At 34.4% G+C, this 15267-nt stretch overlaps 1 protein-coding gene across 22 annotated transcripts in view; it reads left to right on the top strand.

Moving 5' to 3' along the window:
• Positions 1–15267, top strand: part of LOC140439729 (uncharacterized) — a 150914-nt gene that overhangs the window by 59235 nt on the left and 76412 nt on the right. For 7 of the 22 annotated variants that reach the window (XR_011950693.1, XR_011950700.1, XR_011950696.1 and 4 more), the window contains exon 1: positions 11278–15178. The exons of 1 other annotated variant lie outside the window; for it this stretch is intronic. The gene's annotated coding sequence lies outside the window, so the exon portion shown is untranslated. Of the gene's footprint in view, positions 1–11271; positions 15179–15267 lie in introns of those variants that run through there. 14 more of the 22 variants (XR_011950697.1, XR_011950703.1, XR_011950704.1 and 11 more) reach the window with 4 other exon arrangements.

The raw sequence follows: 15267 nt of genomic DNA, 5'->3' as shown, positions 1-15267 counted from the left end.
TTGACTTGATCACAGCACACTCCCTCCGCGCAAGAACGAGACTAGCAGCGCTACCAAACGAATGGGCGCCTAATCCGAACATGATTTGACCTTGGCTATCCCTGTTACTCTGTTACCAATCTAGGTGTAATTTTATCTATGGTAAGTTCGACTTGGCGGAGCACGTGCTCAAGCACGAGCTTGAGTACCGACTATTGAATACGGTACGGGGTTACAGTTACAGAGTTATAGTTACAGAGAACAACCGAACACATGTGTGTTCGATTACTCTATGATAGTTATAACCAGAGAACGGACCTGTTCTCTGGTTATAACCACAGACCACTAATAACTAGACGTTTCACGTAGGTAGCTCAAGGTCAAACTAAACTAAATGTCATTTGTAGCATGATACTATGAATAACAAGATAGGATCTTCCCGTAGCACAAAATCGGTCGTGTTCGCGCATGCCGTCATTGGAGACCAGAATTTGAATTCTTGTTAAAGTTAAATGGGATTTTTATACATTCTGTGATGAAATTATTCGATTAGCAAAATAATAATATTAAAAAAAGGTTTAATAATTACAATAATCGTACACAAAAGCATATCTCCAAACTATTTATTAAAGATTATTTATTGACACATACAAAAAACTGACATTACGAACGTGCAGGTCTCCAATTACGTCACGACTTATGCGCAATATCTTATCTTCTTAATCATAGTATCATGATTTGTAGTACCGATACAAATCTTCAAATGTCGCTTTACTCTTTTTTTACCCAACTATATTCTTTGGTTATAACAAAGAATATAGACGTCTACAGTCGGTCCGCCGGATCTTTGCACAAGTATGACATTATTCACGAATTATTTTTTATGTTACGTCTCTTTCCTACTCACAGAAACTAAAACTATTAACTTAAACCGCCTGTCCATACACAACACCATGCATTGAACAAAGACAGCCATAGAACAATGATCTCTGATTGATTCGTCTACTGACAATTGACATGACAATTGGAAATTTTGTCTTGACAGAGTGTAATATTTTTATAAATTATTTTCGTTTGATTTAAATAATCAATCCTTTTTCATACTTTAAATATACATATTTTGGGCATTTCGCATTTTAAGGCACTCTAACCTAACCAAATATATTTCCTCAAGGCACCGCGTCACAGTGTTGCCGTATTTATTTTAGTAAAATATGTATATGAATGTTACAAATATAAAGTTACTTTTACGAAATAATAATTTGTGTTATGAGAAGCTACAAATTTTAAATAAGTATAAAACTTGCCATATTTTTTTTGTAAAATGTATACGAAGGTTTAAAATATAAGTTACTTTTACGAAATTATAATTTGTGTTATGAGAAGCTATAAGTTTTAAATAAGTATAAAACAAATATTATATACGGTAATTTAATTAATACTATTAATTTTTTATATCATTGTAATCAATTTTATTGTATATGCATTTGATTATCTTTAATTTAACTAAAATCTATAAATTTTTATATAATTTCAATGCATTTCTATTATATACGGTAATTTAATTAATACTAATAATTTTTTATATCATTGTAATCAATTTTATTGTATATGCATTTGATTATCTTTAATTTAACTAAAATCTATGAATTTTTATATAATTTCAATGCATTTCCTATTAATTTTTATATGCATTTCTTTAATATTATTTGAGAGTATGAAAAAACTGGAGACTTGGCAACTCTGACACCATTTAAGAGTATGTTAACTGTCATATAAAAGCTTGGCTAGGTTAGAGTGCCTTAAAAGTAGACGGTGAGACTCGCAACTGGAAGGTTGACCATAGTATCACAGTCTATTTTCCTGCTTCTTGGCTTAGGTCCGAGCGACTGACGTCAAACTGTCATCAGATGCCACCAATCACGCATCTCGATGTGCATCGCCCTTCCTTCTGGAACAAATAATTAAATTTCATTGGTTGAGAAATGAAAAAGTTTCATATAAAAGTTAATTTATCTTTAAATATGGGACATTTTCGGATCTCAAGTGAGTAGTGTCAGTAGTGTACAACTCATGGTTTTACCCGTGTAGGGTAGCTCCCTAGAGCACTTAGCTCGAAGGGCTCTGTTTCTTTCTAAGACTCTGAAGCTGAGTTTTTTTCTCCTTAGAAAGAATGTGTTTTATTTCCACCACCTAATAAAACCACATTGGCATTGTCTCTTCAAGATAATGCCACAATAAGAGCGTACCGGCCAACTACGCAATATTACACCATATTGCGCAATAGTTGGACAGATTAATAAACATGGAAACTTGCACCAAGTTGCAATCAGGTGATTTTCCTATGTTTATTAATTACACCGGAGACGACAAAACAGCTACCCCAACCCAATCCAGTCGGCGGTAAACTGAACGGTTTACGTTGACTGAATTGTTTTCATGTAAGAAAAATCAGGATATCTCTGATTTAGTCTTTTTCAAGACTAAAAAAGACGATAAAACTGTTATTACTAATAAAATTGCAGATCTAATTTCAGCTTCCAGTCCAATAAGACGAGAATTCCCACTTCACAGGAAATTATTCAAGAACAGAAGCTTCAGGCCCACCTCAAGGAGAGGTGGACCCGCCCAGGATAAGGAACAGTTACAAGATACCGAAATAGGACAAGTCGAAAATTCAGTAGAAGAAACCACAGCAACAATGGCTTCCAACAATATTGAAATCATGGAGGAGGAACCCTTCCAAGCAGTTAAATGCCAAAGAAGAAATTCCCACGAAAACATCGCAGGTGCAAGACAACGACCAACTACCAGCGGAACGGTTACAACTAAAAACCGTTATCAAGTTTTAACTACAGTCGACACGGAAGAAGCCACTCCAACAGCCAACAACAGGAAAGAAAGGGTACCTCCCCTTGTCATAGCAGGACAAATAGGGAGTTACTCAACTTTCATAAAAGAAATCACGAAGTTATTGGGGCACAATAACTTTCAGATATCACCGTCCGGAAAAGCAGGTACAAGGGTGTACCTTAGGTCCAACGAAGACTACGAAAAATTAAAACAGGACTTCATCTCAACATCTACGGCCTTCCATACCTTCACAAAGAAGTCTGAGGTTACGAAGAAGATTGTCATGAAGGCGGCTCCAGGAATGGACCTCGACGAGGTCGAAGCCGATCTACGAGAGCAAGGCATAATCGGAAAGGTTACCGAACTCAAAACCAGGAAGCCAGGAGCACAAAGTAGCTCCTACTTACTACAAGTCGACAAACAGCAAGATTTAAAGGAGATTAAGAAAATTAATGGAGTGCAAAACATCAGAGTGAAATGGGACGCCTACTCCAAACCTTCCAGGGCAACGCAGTGTTACAACTGCCAGGAGTTCGGACATTCAGCCAGAAATTGCTTCAAGCAGCCCAGATGCATGAAGTGTGCTAATGGACATCAAACAAGACACTGCCCTCTGCCGAAAGGACAGATAAATAAAGTAAAGTGTTGCAACTGCCAGGAGGCACACACTTCCAATTATCCCATGTGCAGCAAGCACATTGAATATCTCGATAGACAGGCAGCAAGAAGAGCGAGGAACCAGCCTCAGAAGACAGCTCCACCAGCGCCCCATCCTTCAACATTCAGGAAGATCTCTAGTGGCATATCATATGCACAAGCAAGCAAAGGAGAACAACAGTCACCAAGGAATGACGGAATCAAAAGCACCTGGGCGGAAATTAACGAAGTAGTTAATGTCCAAAAAATGATGGCAATTCTTCAGGATATGAAGAGAGAATTATTACAAGCAAAATCATTTGCCGAAAAAGCAATGGTTTTCATGAAGTATGAAGAGATCTACAATGAACCATAAACACCTGAAGATTCTCCAGTTCAACATAGCATCACTGAGGCTAAGGATCAGCGAACTTCGAGAGACAGTGGTAAGACATAACCCAGATGTCATATGCCTGTCTGAAACAAGATACATGACGGAATCCCAACTTCCAAGAATAACAAACTACGATGGATTCGGAAGAAGAGACGAACCAAACGACAGAGGAGTAGCCATCTATGTTAAGAACAACATAGAATGGAATCAAGTTTTGATAGACACACACCACTTCGAAAGTGTTGGAATCAAAGTAGGTATAGCTAATATTTTCTCAATTTACAGGAAACACTCGGAAGATCTAGCCATAGAAGAACTGGATGCCTTACTTAACTCTGCACCAACCGTAGTCGTAGCAGGAGATTTCAACGCCAAACACACAGCATGGGGATGTATGACGGACACAGCACCAGGAACAACTCTACTAAGATACTGCGAGGACAGAGATAGGATGTTATTCGCTCCAGACGAACCAACAAGGATCAATCCAATAAGAGAACACAACAACTCAACACTGGACCTGTTCATCACCAAGGATGTAATAATGGAAGACGTCAGAACATACTTCGAATGCAGTTCGGACCACAAACCAGTAATAGGAAGGATGACATCGAGAGTCGACTTGCCAAGGATAGAACCAGTAGAAAGATGGAGATGGAAAGATGCTAACTGGCCTAACTACAGAAGACAGCTAAACCAAATGGAAATGAAGAGAGAATTCCAATCAACAGAAGAAGTGGAAGAAAAGATCGAAGAAATCACAAGAAGAATCCAACGAGCAATGGAAGCCAACATCCCAAAATCCATGACGAACAACAGAGGACTGATCATCCCAACAGAACTACAGGACATCATCAAGGATAGAAACAAGGCCAGACGAGCATTCCAAAGAACCAGAAGACAGGAATTCAAGGACTACGGAGACATCCTATCCGAAGAAATAAGAGTAAGACTGAGAAGTCTTACTGAAAACCAGTGGCACAACAACATCAGAAGAGCTGAAGAAAACCATGGAAACGTTTGGAAAATGCTGAAGGCAAGAAGAAGAGGAAAACAAAAGATGCCACAAATCATGGACAACGAGGGAACACACTACGACACCCAAGGAAAAGTTGATGCAATATCAAGGAAGATGGCAGCCACACACAGACAAAACCAGGATATGTCAGATGCAAGAACAAAGAGGAAAGTCGAGCAAGAATACAACAGGATCAGAAGAAGGAACGAGTTCCAAATAGACGAAGAAGACCACATCAGCCCAAGTGAAGTTGCAAAAATCATCAGGAAACTGAAAGGAAGCAGAGCACCAGGACAAGAAGGAATCCACAACATCACCCTCAAGGAACTTCCGAAGAAGATCATAGTACAACTGTACTATATCTTCAAATACTGCCTGGAAAAAGGACATTTTCCAAACAACTGGAAACACGCCAAGATTATACCTCTTCTGAAACCAAGGAAAGATGGAAGAAGACCGGAAAGCTACAGGCCCATATCACTCCTGGAAACGATGGGAAAGATCTTAGAAAAAATCATCTACAAGAGACTGGTGAAGCATACAGAAAGAAGAGGAGTCATCCAAGAAGACCAGTTTGGTTTCAGAAAAGGAAGAAACTGCGAACTCCAATTAGCAAGGATCATCAGCGACACGAAGATAAAATTCAACAGGAAACAGAAGACAGGATTAGCCATACTGGACATAGAGAAAGCCTACGATACGGTTTGGAAGAAGGCACTAATCTACAAGATGGACAAGGCTAGACTTCCACACTACCTCATCAACATCTGCGACATGTATCTATCTAATAGAACATTCCAAGTTTCAGCTGACCAAAAGATGTCGACGATTCAAGAAATCCAGGAAGGAATGCCTCAGGGCAGCATTTTATCACCCATTTTATATAACATTTTTGTTTCAGACCTCCCTACAGATCCAAGGACTTCTACAGCCCTGTATGCAGACGACACAGCAGTGTATGCATCCGGAAAAGACGAAAGAAGAATCATAGATAACATGGAGAGCCACCTGGAAAGAATCACGGACTACACCGAAAAATGGAAAATCAAGATCAACGCCGAAAAAACGCAGTTCATCATTTTCGGCCAGGATAGACGACAACTACGGAACCAGATCACAGTAGGAGACAACAGAATTCAGGAAACAGAGACGGTCAAATACCTAGGAGTCCACCTCGACAGAAAACTCAACTTCCGGGTGCATACACAAAAAACTAAGGTAAAAGCTAATGCAGCTAAAAAACTAATACTTCCTTTCATTTTTAGGTCCAGTCCACTCTCGAAGGCGAAGAAAATTCAGCTCTACCAAGCATATGTTAGGTCGGTGATTCTGTATGCTATTCCAGTGTGGAGCTCCATTGCGGAATCACACTGGAAAAAGTTGGAAGCAACTGAAAACTCATGCTACCGAATCATCGACGGAACAGCATGGGAGGATAGAGTCACGAATGCTACAATCAAGAACAGGTTAGGATACACGCCACTAAGGGAAGTGGCCGAGAACAGAACCAGGTGGTTCTTCAACCAGGCCACTCGAAGACTGCGAAAGACCAGGGATATCCTCGAGAAGAACAGGATCCAGAGGATACACAGATCCACCCATAGACTGATCGACCACCTGATCAGGGTCTAACCAGGCGTGTGCAGGGAAGTAGGTACGTTTGCCGATTTTAGTACCTACAGAAGCAGACGAGGACACCACCCAGGAAAATCCAGGAACCGAAAGGAGAAATCTTCAAGAGCTGGCGGTGCACGAGCGGGACGTCGAGGAAGAAAGAAGGCTAAAATATCTTAAGTTTTGAAATGTAAATATATTAGAATGGCAATAAACGTTTTTATTTTTTATTTTTATTTTATTTTTTATTAGTGCCTTAAAATGCGAAATGCCCGATAATGGTATCATGTACCATGATAACCAGAAGGTACTTTTTAATCAATACTTTATATAAATGTATGTTGTAAAAAAGATTGTTGAGAGTAGTTTAAGAAAATTTCTGCTGAATACATTAATGGATATTAAGTCAATTTTCTTGTGAGTTTTTTAATTTGAAATAATTTATAGTTTTATAAAATCAAAGTATTACTTCTTTTTCATTGAACTAGTTATAACAGTGTGGTTTATTCTGTACTTATCTGTTCTTTTTTTTTTTAGAGAAACATGTTACTCTGCAAAGTATAAGTAATGAATTAAGGGATAAAGAAGTTGCATTTATTGGCAAAACATCTGTTAGCATGAACTACTAAAAGAACACGGCCATGAAGTGTTGAGACTACCTCCTTATCACTGTGAATTCAACGCTATTGAATTAATTTGGGCAAACTGCAAGTCATATTACAATAAGAATCTTGGTAGAGATGGACATTCTGATAATGCTGTTATAAATATGTGGAAAGAGGCACTAAACCAATGTAACACAGAAATTTGGGAAAAATGTGTGAAACATACTCATGCAATTATTACAAAGTGGTATATCCGAGAAAAAAATATGGTTGACACTAACATTAAACCAATCATAATAGACACTGGTAATATGAGTGGCTCAGATTCTGACAGTGAAGAATTCTTAAATTTATGATTGGCTACATGGCTGTATAGTGTATGAGGCTTCAATAAATATTTAAATTATATTATTGTTATAATAAATTATTTTTTACCCAGCTCAAGTTTTCTATTTTTTAATTTATTATGCATAGATTTCTTTATTTGAAGTTCGTTGTGTTAATTTTTGTATGACCATTTTTTAAAACAAAGTGATTACTTAAGTCTGAAAACCATATTTAACACTGAATAAACAAAATTATCAAGATGATGGAGCACTGGAGTAGATTTATATTCAGTTTTTTAGATCTTCTTGTAGTGTCTACCCGTTTTGGATATTGGCGACTATCATGACAATTTGTACTTTGCACACTGCTGGTCTGAAAATATTTGTTGTGTTGAACCACATACATAGATTCTTCAGCCAGGAATTCCTGAGCCTCGTTTTCCATCTACTTTTTCCTGTAAAATTAGTTGCAGCAATTCATATATTTCGTTGTTGCTAATGATGTGACCAAGGTATTCTATTTTGGCTGTTTTTATTGTGGTTATCAGCTGTTTTTCTTTTTCCATTCTTAATAAAACGTCCTGATTAGTAACGTGACCGGTATAAGATATCTTCAGGATTCGACGATAAAGCCACATTTCGAAAGCCTCAATGTTCCTGCAGGTAGTGTCTGTGAAAGTCCACGACTCAACTCCGTACAATAGTATACGAAAGATATAACATGGTAGTAACCTGATTTTTATGGGTGTGAATAAATCATGACATTTGAATAGCTTAGCCATTTTTGAAATGTAGATTTGGCTTTCTCTATCCTACATTTAATTTCTAAGGAATGGTCCCAATTTTTACTCTTTCTGTTCATTAACCTGAATGCTTTATGGTAATCAATGAAGCATGCATATGTATTGCAGTTCACATCTCTACATCGTTGAAATAGCCTTTTTATGCTAAAGAGAGCCTCTCTCGTACCCACTGCATTCCGAAAACTAAACTTTGTACTACGGCTGAATTTTTCTTCGCACAGTCTATATATTCTTTGATGTATGATTTTTAGAAATAACTTTAAAAGATGGTTCATTAAGCTGATGGTCGGCAAATCACTGCAGGATACGGATTTTGTTTTCTTTGGTACAGCAATAAACGTCGGCGTGACTTCAGCCATGTTCTTGGTTCATTAAATATTTTTATTAGGAGTTGAGTACCGTTGGTGTTAAATAGTTTTATGATCAGCATGTGCATTGTCAGGTCCAGGAGCTTTGCCATCTTTTGGTTGTAATATTGCCTTTTCCACTTCATTTGATGTGATTTGTAAGTGGTCATTACATATGTGGGATGGAGGTTGTTGGGATCTACTATCATCAGAGTTCTTTGATAAACTTGGTCCATATGCAAATTTCTTGATTTTTATCTGTGATGATGTTTCTCTGTTGATCTCGCAGTTTGTTAGCTGTATTTAATTTCTAAAGACCAGCTGCTTGTTTATGCATTTTAAACGTATCGTGTTTTTCTTTCAATAAATATATTTCTTCACACTGTGATTTTAACCAATTTTCTTGGGCCTTTCGTATTTGTCTGTGAATATTGTTGTACATTCTTGTGTTGTTCTTTGATTTTTTTCTTTTTTCCATGAGTTGCAGTTTCTTGTCATTCATCTGACTGTTCTTTTTCTCTTTTTTCTATTAGATGTTCTTATCTAATCTTTAAAAACGTCTCTTTTGTTTACTCTCATTTTAGTCTTCTCATATCACATTTTTGTTACTATTCTTTTTTGTAACCTTCTTAAATCTAAACCGATATTTACCAACAACAGGAACATCATCTGACGATATGTCAGTACCATATATTTGCTTATATTCAATAAAAATACTTTAATTTCTTATTACTATGGTTTAAATATTTATTTACTGTAGATGTTATTGGACAACCTATAGGTTTCCAAAAATTGAAAAATCACGTTCATAAATGTATACGTATCCAGTTTTCTAAATGCAATAAATGAAATAAAAGAGAAGTATAAAAACGTCAATTGTAATATTAGCCATTTTCTAATTTTTATAATAATTCTGACATACGTTTGGCTCACAGCTCACATGTTTTGATTTATTTCCTATAATAAGAATGATGACGATGTGCAAAGATCCGGCGGATCGACTGTGTGTATATTCTTTGGTTATAAAGTTTAGTATCTCCAAAGAATATATACGCTTATAAGCGTCTATATTCTTTGGTATCTCTATTCGGCAACAATTGTGTGTGATTTAAGATTAAAATAAGTTGATTTAATTAATAATACTAGTCTGAACGATTCTCCAGTGTTGTCTTAGAATTTTAAAACCACGTGTTGAATTAAATCAAATTCTAATATAATGAGTACCTATATATCATAAATATTAAAAGTCAGGTGGACTGAAAATTTGTGGTAAATAAGTTGAGGTACCATACCAGTCAAATACTGATATTTAATTTAGTTTAAGCAAAGAAGATAGACGCTTATAGAAGACCAGTTCAAATGGGCGATTTGGTTACGGTTTAAGAGGGTGGCTGCATAAACTCACAGCGTGGTGCCGTGGCCGTCGGCTTAAAACTATCTTGAAAATTTCATAATGAAATATGTAGTTAGGGGGAAGTGGGAAAGGAGTACGAACGGGTAACTTTGCATCTACGCCTAAACAAATTTCGATGCCATTGATTTGCAAACTGTCTTTTTTTTTGTTTTTTCACAATAAAATCTTTATTTTCAATATATTAAATTGTTAAATTTTTAATTTTAAAACTTAAAAATGTATGATATTTACAATATTCAAAGTATTTATTTTTTTAATTGTATAACTTTGAATTAAAATTTGGTTTGTTCCAACACAACGAAAAACCGTAACATAACTTTTTATTATACTGTTTTTCTGCCCAGAAATTAACGAAACAATTTTAAAAAATTTCAATTTAAAAAAAAAGTATTCAATGAAACTTTTTACTAAATTATGAAATTTTCCATTTCGCCAAAACTTCCATTTCATCCATAATTTTTCAATAACAACAAAAAGCATTCCTGATTTATTTTTGAAATAACAAAATAAACTTTAACAGTACATTTTAATGAATAGTACCTATATGTGAAAGTTTTTACGCTGTATGGGTACTATTTAATCTTGTTTTAAAATAACAACTAATAGTATCTAAAACATAATTTTCACAATGAATGAATATTGGTGAAATTATTACAATATAGTCTTAAACTGATTTATACTTAAGATTTGTACATATTTCAATTAAAAATTTGAATTATAATAATTTTTCTAAAAAGATTAATTTATTAAAAGTTAAAATAATATTATTTTCTTTAAACAATTTTATAAAACGCAAAAATTTAATCCTATTCTACGACCACGCGGCATCTACATATAAAAATATCTAAAGTTGCATTTATTGCCCCACTCTTTCATATTTTAGAAGCAAACCGCTCCTTAGTGGTACCACGTGCAACACGTGCGTTCCACTCCAAAGACCATTTACACCAATTCCACTCGTCCCACTTTTCTTTATCTATGTCACATCTTTTGCTATGCTCAAAAATAACAGTGAAAAATTCTTCTATAAGCGTCTATATTCTTTGGTTTAAGGAAAAGGAATTTTATCAAGAAGAATATTGTGGAGGTGAGGGTGTCCGAATTTGAAATCTTTCATTGACGATTGGAATCATTGGGCGCGTTCAGCAGACGGAGCAGCTACCGCTCCGCTACTTCCGAATCCATCGGTTAGCGCTGGACCAAATGTCATAAGTCAAAACCTGCTGGATTCCGCTACCGCTACCTTATCTGTCAATGTCAAATAATTTGTCATTTTAAAAATTAAATATTTTTGTTCTTTGTTTACCTTTGTCAGTAGATTACCAATTTAGCTTGACTTTTAAATATTATTTAACTTTACGTCACATTCATATAATAGGAATATAGAAAGGAATGACATAATTAGAGTATTAGTGGAAGAACTTGCGGACGAGGAAAATAATATCCAGCTAATTGGAAATGTTGTGGATCAGTTGACACAAAATGAAGAATTAGAGCTAAATAATGTTGAGAGAGCTCAAGTGCCTCCTAATCAAAATTTTTATGAGGAAACCATTCACCAATAATATATGGGAGATCTTTTTGTAAAGCATTTTCGCATGAGTAGGGAATGTGATGAAGTAGGTTTTAGTAAAGATTATTAGTTCTTTGAAAACTACATATAAATATTTTAGGTAATTACTCAGCAACTAGGAAATTTAGGAGTTATACCCATTTCAATTCAATACCCTACAATTCCTTTAGATAAAAAGTGGAACATCTATTAATGTGGCGAAAAGGCAAATAGAATGATGATACTTGTATATATTTTGGTTCATTAATATTTATGTTATATTTACAAACTTTTCTTATTTGGCTTATAAACACACTTTCCTCTGTAAAATAATTAATTTTAATAAAACAAAAGCTACTAAAAATATATCATTTTATTTACAACATTTTACAAGTTTTATTTACAGTGCTATAAATGTAGTTAATACAATAAACTGATTTGGAAGAAGAATATATGAATAGTATGATTACAAAAAAAAATAACATATACAGTCACATAATAAGATAACAAATCAATTCAGAAAAAGTCACAAGGTATAATAATGGTATTAAGTTATCTAATGCATGCAGATAATGTAACACTAAACACAATACAAAAGCTGAAGTAGAAAGTATTACAAAGTTGGATCAGAATTATCACTTTTGAAGGGGAAAACTGATAGATTAAAAATTTGGAGCTTCTTTGAAGAGTTAGCTAATAGAAGAGTTCTGGGAGTAAAGCTGTTATAAGAGTAATTGAATCTATGAAAAAAATATAAAAAGTCTGCACATACCTAGTTGCAATATTGGAGAATAATAAACAAATATTTTGGAGAGAAGTTTGAAGCAGGTGCACAGGCTGTTGATAATTTTAAATAGAACTATTAAGTCTCTTTGATTTCTATATACCTCAAGAGAAGTTCAGTATACATTCTAATGCAACATATTCACAGTATACATGCATCCATACAATGGCATGACAGAAAATTGGACAGTCTTAAGTTTCAGTTTAGATGCAATGTAATAGGGGGACAAAACTGTAGACCAGTAAATGAAAAGGGATCTAACCATGGAGAAGGAGATCAAATAGCAGAGATGTAAGAAAAATCTTTGATGGTTCTCTTCACAAATCCAAGTAGCTTCATAGATTTCTGTATTGTTGTGGAAATGTGTGATTTATAGTTAGAGTCAAGGTTCACACCTAGATCCTTGGTTTCAAAAGTAGAATATATGGTTAAATTGTGTTTACTATATTCGAATATTATTGGGGGATGAGGAAGGTGCAAATGAAAACTATGACATTTTGACGCATCCAAATACCATTTTGTGTGCTCCACTTAGAGGCGATCAATATCCTTTTGCAGACTTCGGCCTGGCATTTGTTTATTTTAAAGCATTTTGAATCGTCAGTAAATATATAGTAAATTTTCACTTACTTGGAAACAACATATTAGATAGTTGACAATTAGATTAAACATTACACACAATTATCATCTAAATAAGGAAAGCTATATAGTACCTGAAAGAAAGACTTTGATATGTAAGTAATAAAACCATCAACGAATTGAAACAATAATTACATCTATAGGCATGATAACAACAGAACTAAAAAACCAGAAACAGAGAGGAATAACACCAGCTTTCAGAACAAACAATTACTTAAGCAAATATAATAAGCACCAGAGCCAACATAAAAAAACATTTATACAGTGGGGTATAACAAACTTAATCAAAAACCCAACATACAATATTACATCTGTTAAACTGGTAGAACCTTAAACAAATGTATACCAGAACACAAAAGAGCTTTCAACAACAAAAAACAGAGTCTACATGCACACTTCACCTTTTATATCATAATAATTCATTTAGTGAACAATTTCAAATCCTTATATTAAGAAATTTATGAACCCTCACACTGCACCATAGTGAAAAAAAAGGACCCTTCTGGCTGTATATCTTTTTAACTCTATATACACACAAAATTAAAATCTAAGTATATATCTACACATTTCTTTAAAAAAAACCTTAATTTGTGTTAGTTAGAGGTGAGAATCACTATATGATTCACGCAGCCTTGTTGACTGATATCGTATATTACAGCAGTGTGCATCACATGCCGATTCACACAAAAACAAGTCCATATGATTCATACGACCGTGTTTATCAATGTAATATCGTTTATTACAATTATATATCCATTTCCACAATATAGGCCATTTTACAGAAAAATACAATTTTGCTCTAAATGAATATTATTTATTTCCAACTGTTAGCCCGTAGGTGTTTGTTGATTTCACTGTGTACTCTGTGCAATTCTTTATACTGTGAAAATGAGTTAAAAAAAAACAAGAGAAACTAAATAGTGTAATGAAAACAATATTTTTTTAATATATAAAGTTTTTGTTAATTTCTTATTAAAATAACAATGTATTTAAATAATAGTTTTCGTTAAAAAATAAATATATAATAGTTGACTTAAGTAGTTTTTATCAGTAACCCACTTTTCAGGCTGTGAGAATCAAACATTGGTTCACATATTTCAGAGGCCAAATATAGTTTCTGTTGCTTACAGCTGTCTACGTTTAAACTGCATTAATGATACTTTGATATGAGAGACCACAATTGCTTCTCAGAGCTTTCATAATTTGTGATGTGTGAGTATTACAAATGAGTGTGTATTCGATATTTGATTCTCGCGGCTGTAAAATCGTATTACCCGTGTATCACATTATGCTTCTCATGGCAGTGAGATGTATTAAAATATACAGATATAATTCTGAATGACCAATTTGAGACATACAGCTTTCCCCTCCTTTATTTGTTCAGAGACTATAAAGTGTAAAGCAGACATTTGTTTGTCAATTGAGAAAGACAAAATGCTGAAATAGCTGTAGTGGGAAGAAATTATAATAAAAGTTATAGAGATGTAGAAAACAAAAGTTTTCAGAGTTTTCTTTTTAGATAACATTAACTATAAGTAATGATCAATTTCGACGTAAACATTTTTAATTGCTAATATATGAAGTGAAAAGAAAGTATGAACAAAACATGAAGGAATGGAACCAAACAGTCATTAAATTGTAAAGATAAATAATAAATCACCTTTTTGTTATTAGGAAACAGCTGGAAAGGAATTAGAAATCCAATCAAGAAATACCTCTAAACAAGTTAAATAAATTCAATGGATATGTCCATATAATAAAGTAATATATGGCTGGAAGTAAAAACGTAAAAGCAAAACAAACAAACACCTAACCCTCAATTTTAGTACAGAAATGTCATGAATGACATTTCTCTCAACATGTTGGATGGAGGTAGCGATACATTTTTACGCTACCAAATTTGACAGGCCGCTCCGGAAGTAGCGGAGCGGTAGCGGTTTCATTTTGCAGACATTTACTCAACAGTTGTGGAGCAGCTCCGCCTGCTGAACGCGCCCATTAATAAGATGAATTAGATGTATTGATTTGTGTTATCAATATATGTGAAGTTGTGGAATATAATATGGATTTTACATAATGTTGAAGTTACTTCTACATACCACATGGTGATAATGGATGATATAATGACATCTATGAAAACAAGAAAATAGGGAATCAATCAAATAAAATCAAAATATATTTCAACTGAGAGTAAAAGAAATGGAATAGAATCAGGTAATGTTATTTTATATATTCAAGTAGTTATGTTAATATTGAGTAGACTGGTGTGTATTCCAGTTCTAATTGAGCATTTAATGTATGTG

This window comes from Diabrotica undecimpunctata, chromosome 4 (genome assembly GCF_040954645.1).
Source record: "Diabrotica undecimpunctata isolate CICGRU chromosome 4, icDiaUnde3, whole genome shotgun sequence".
Taxonomy (NCBI): domain Eukaryota; kingdom Metazoa; phylum Arthropoda; class Insecta; order Coleoptera; family Chrysomelidae; genus Diabrotica; species Diabrotica undecimpunctata.
Note: the sequence above shows the minus strand (reverse complement) of the source record. Positions and strands in the feature narration are given on the sequence as shown.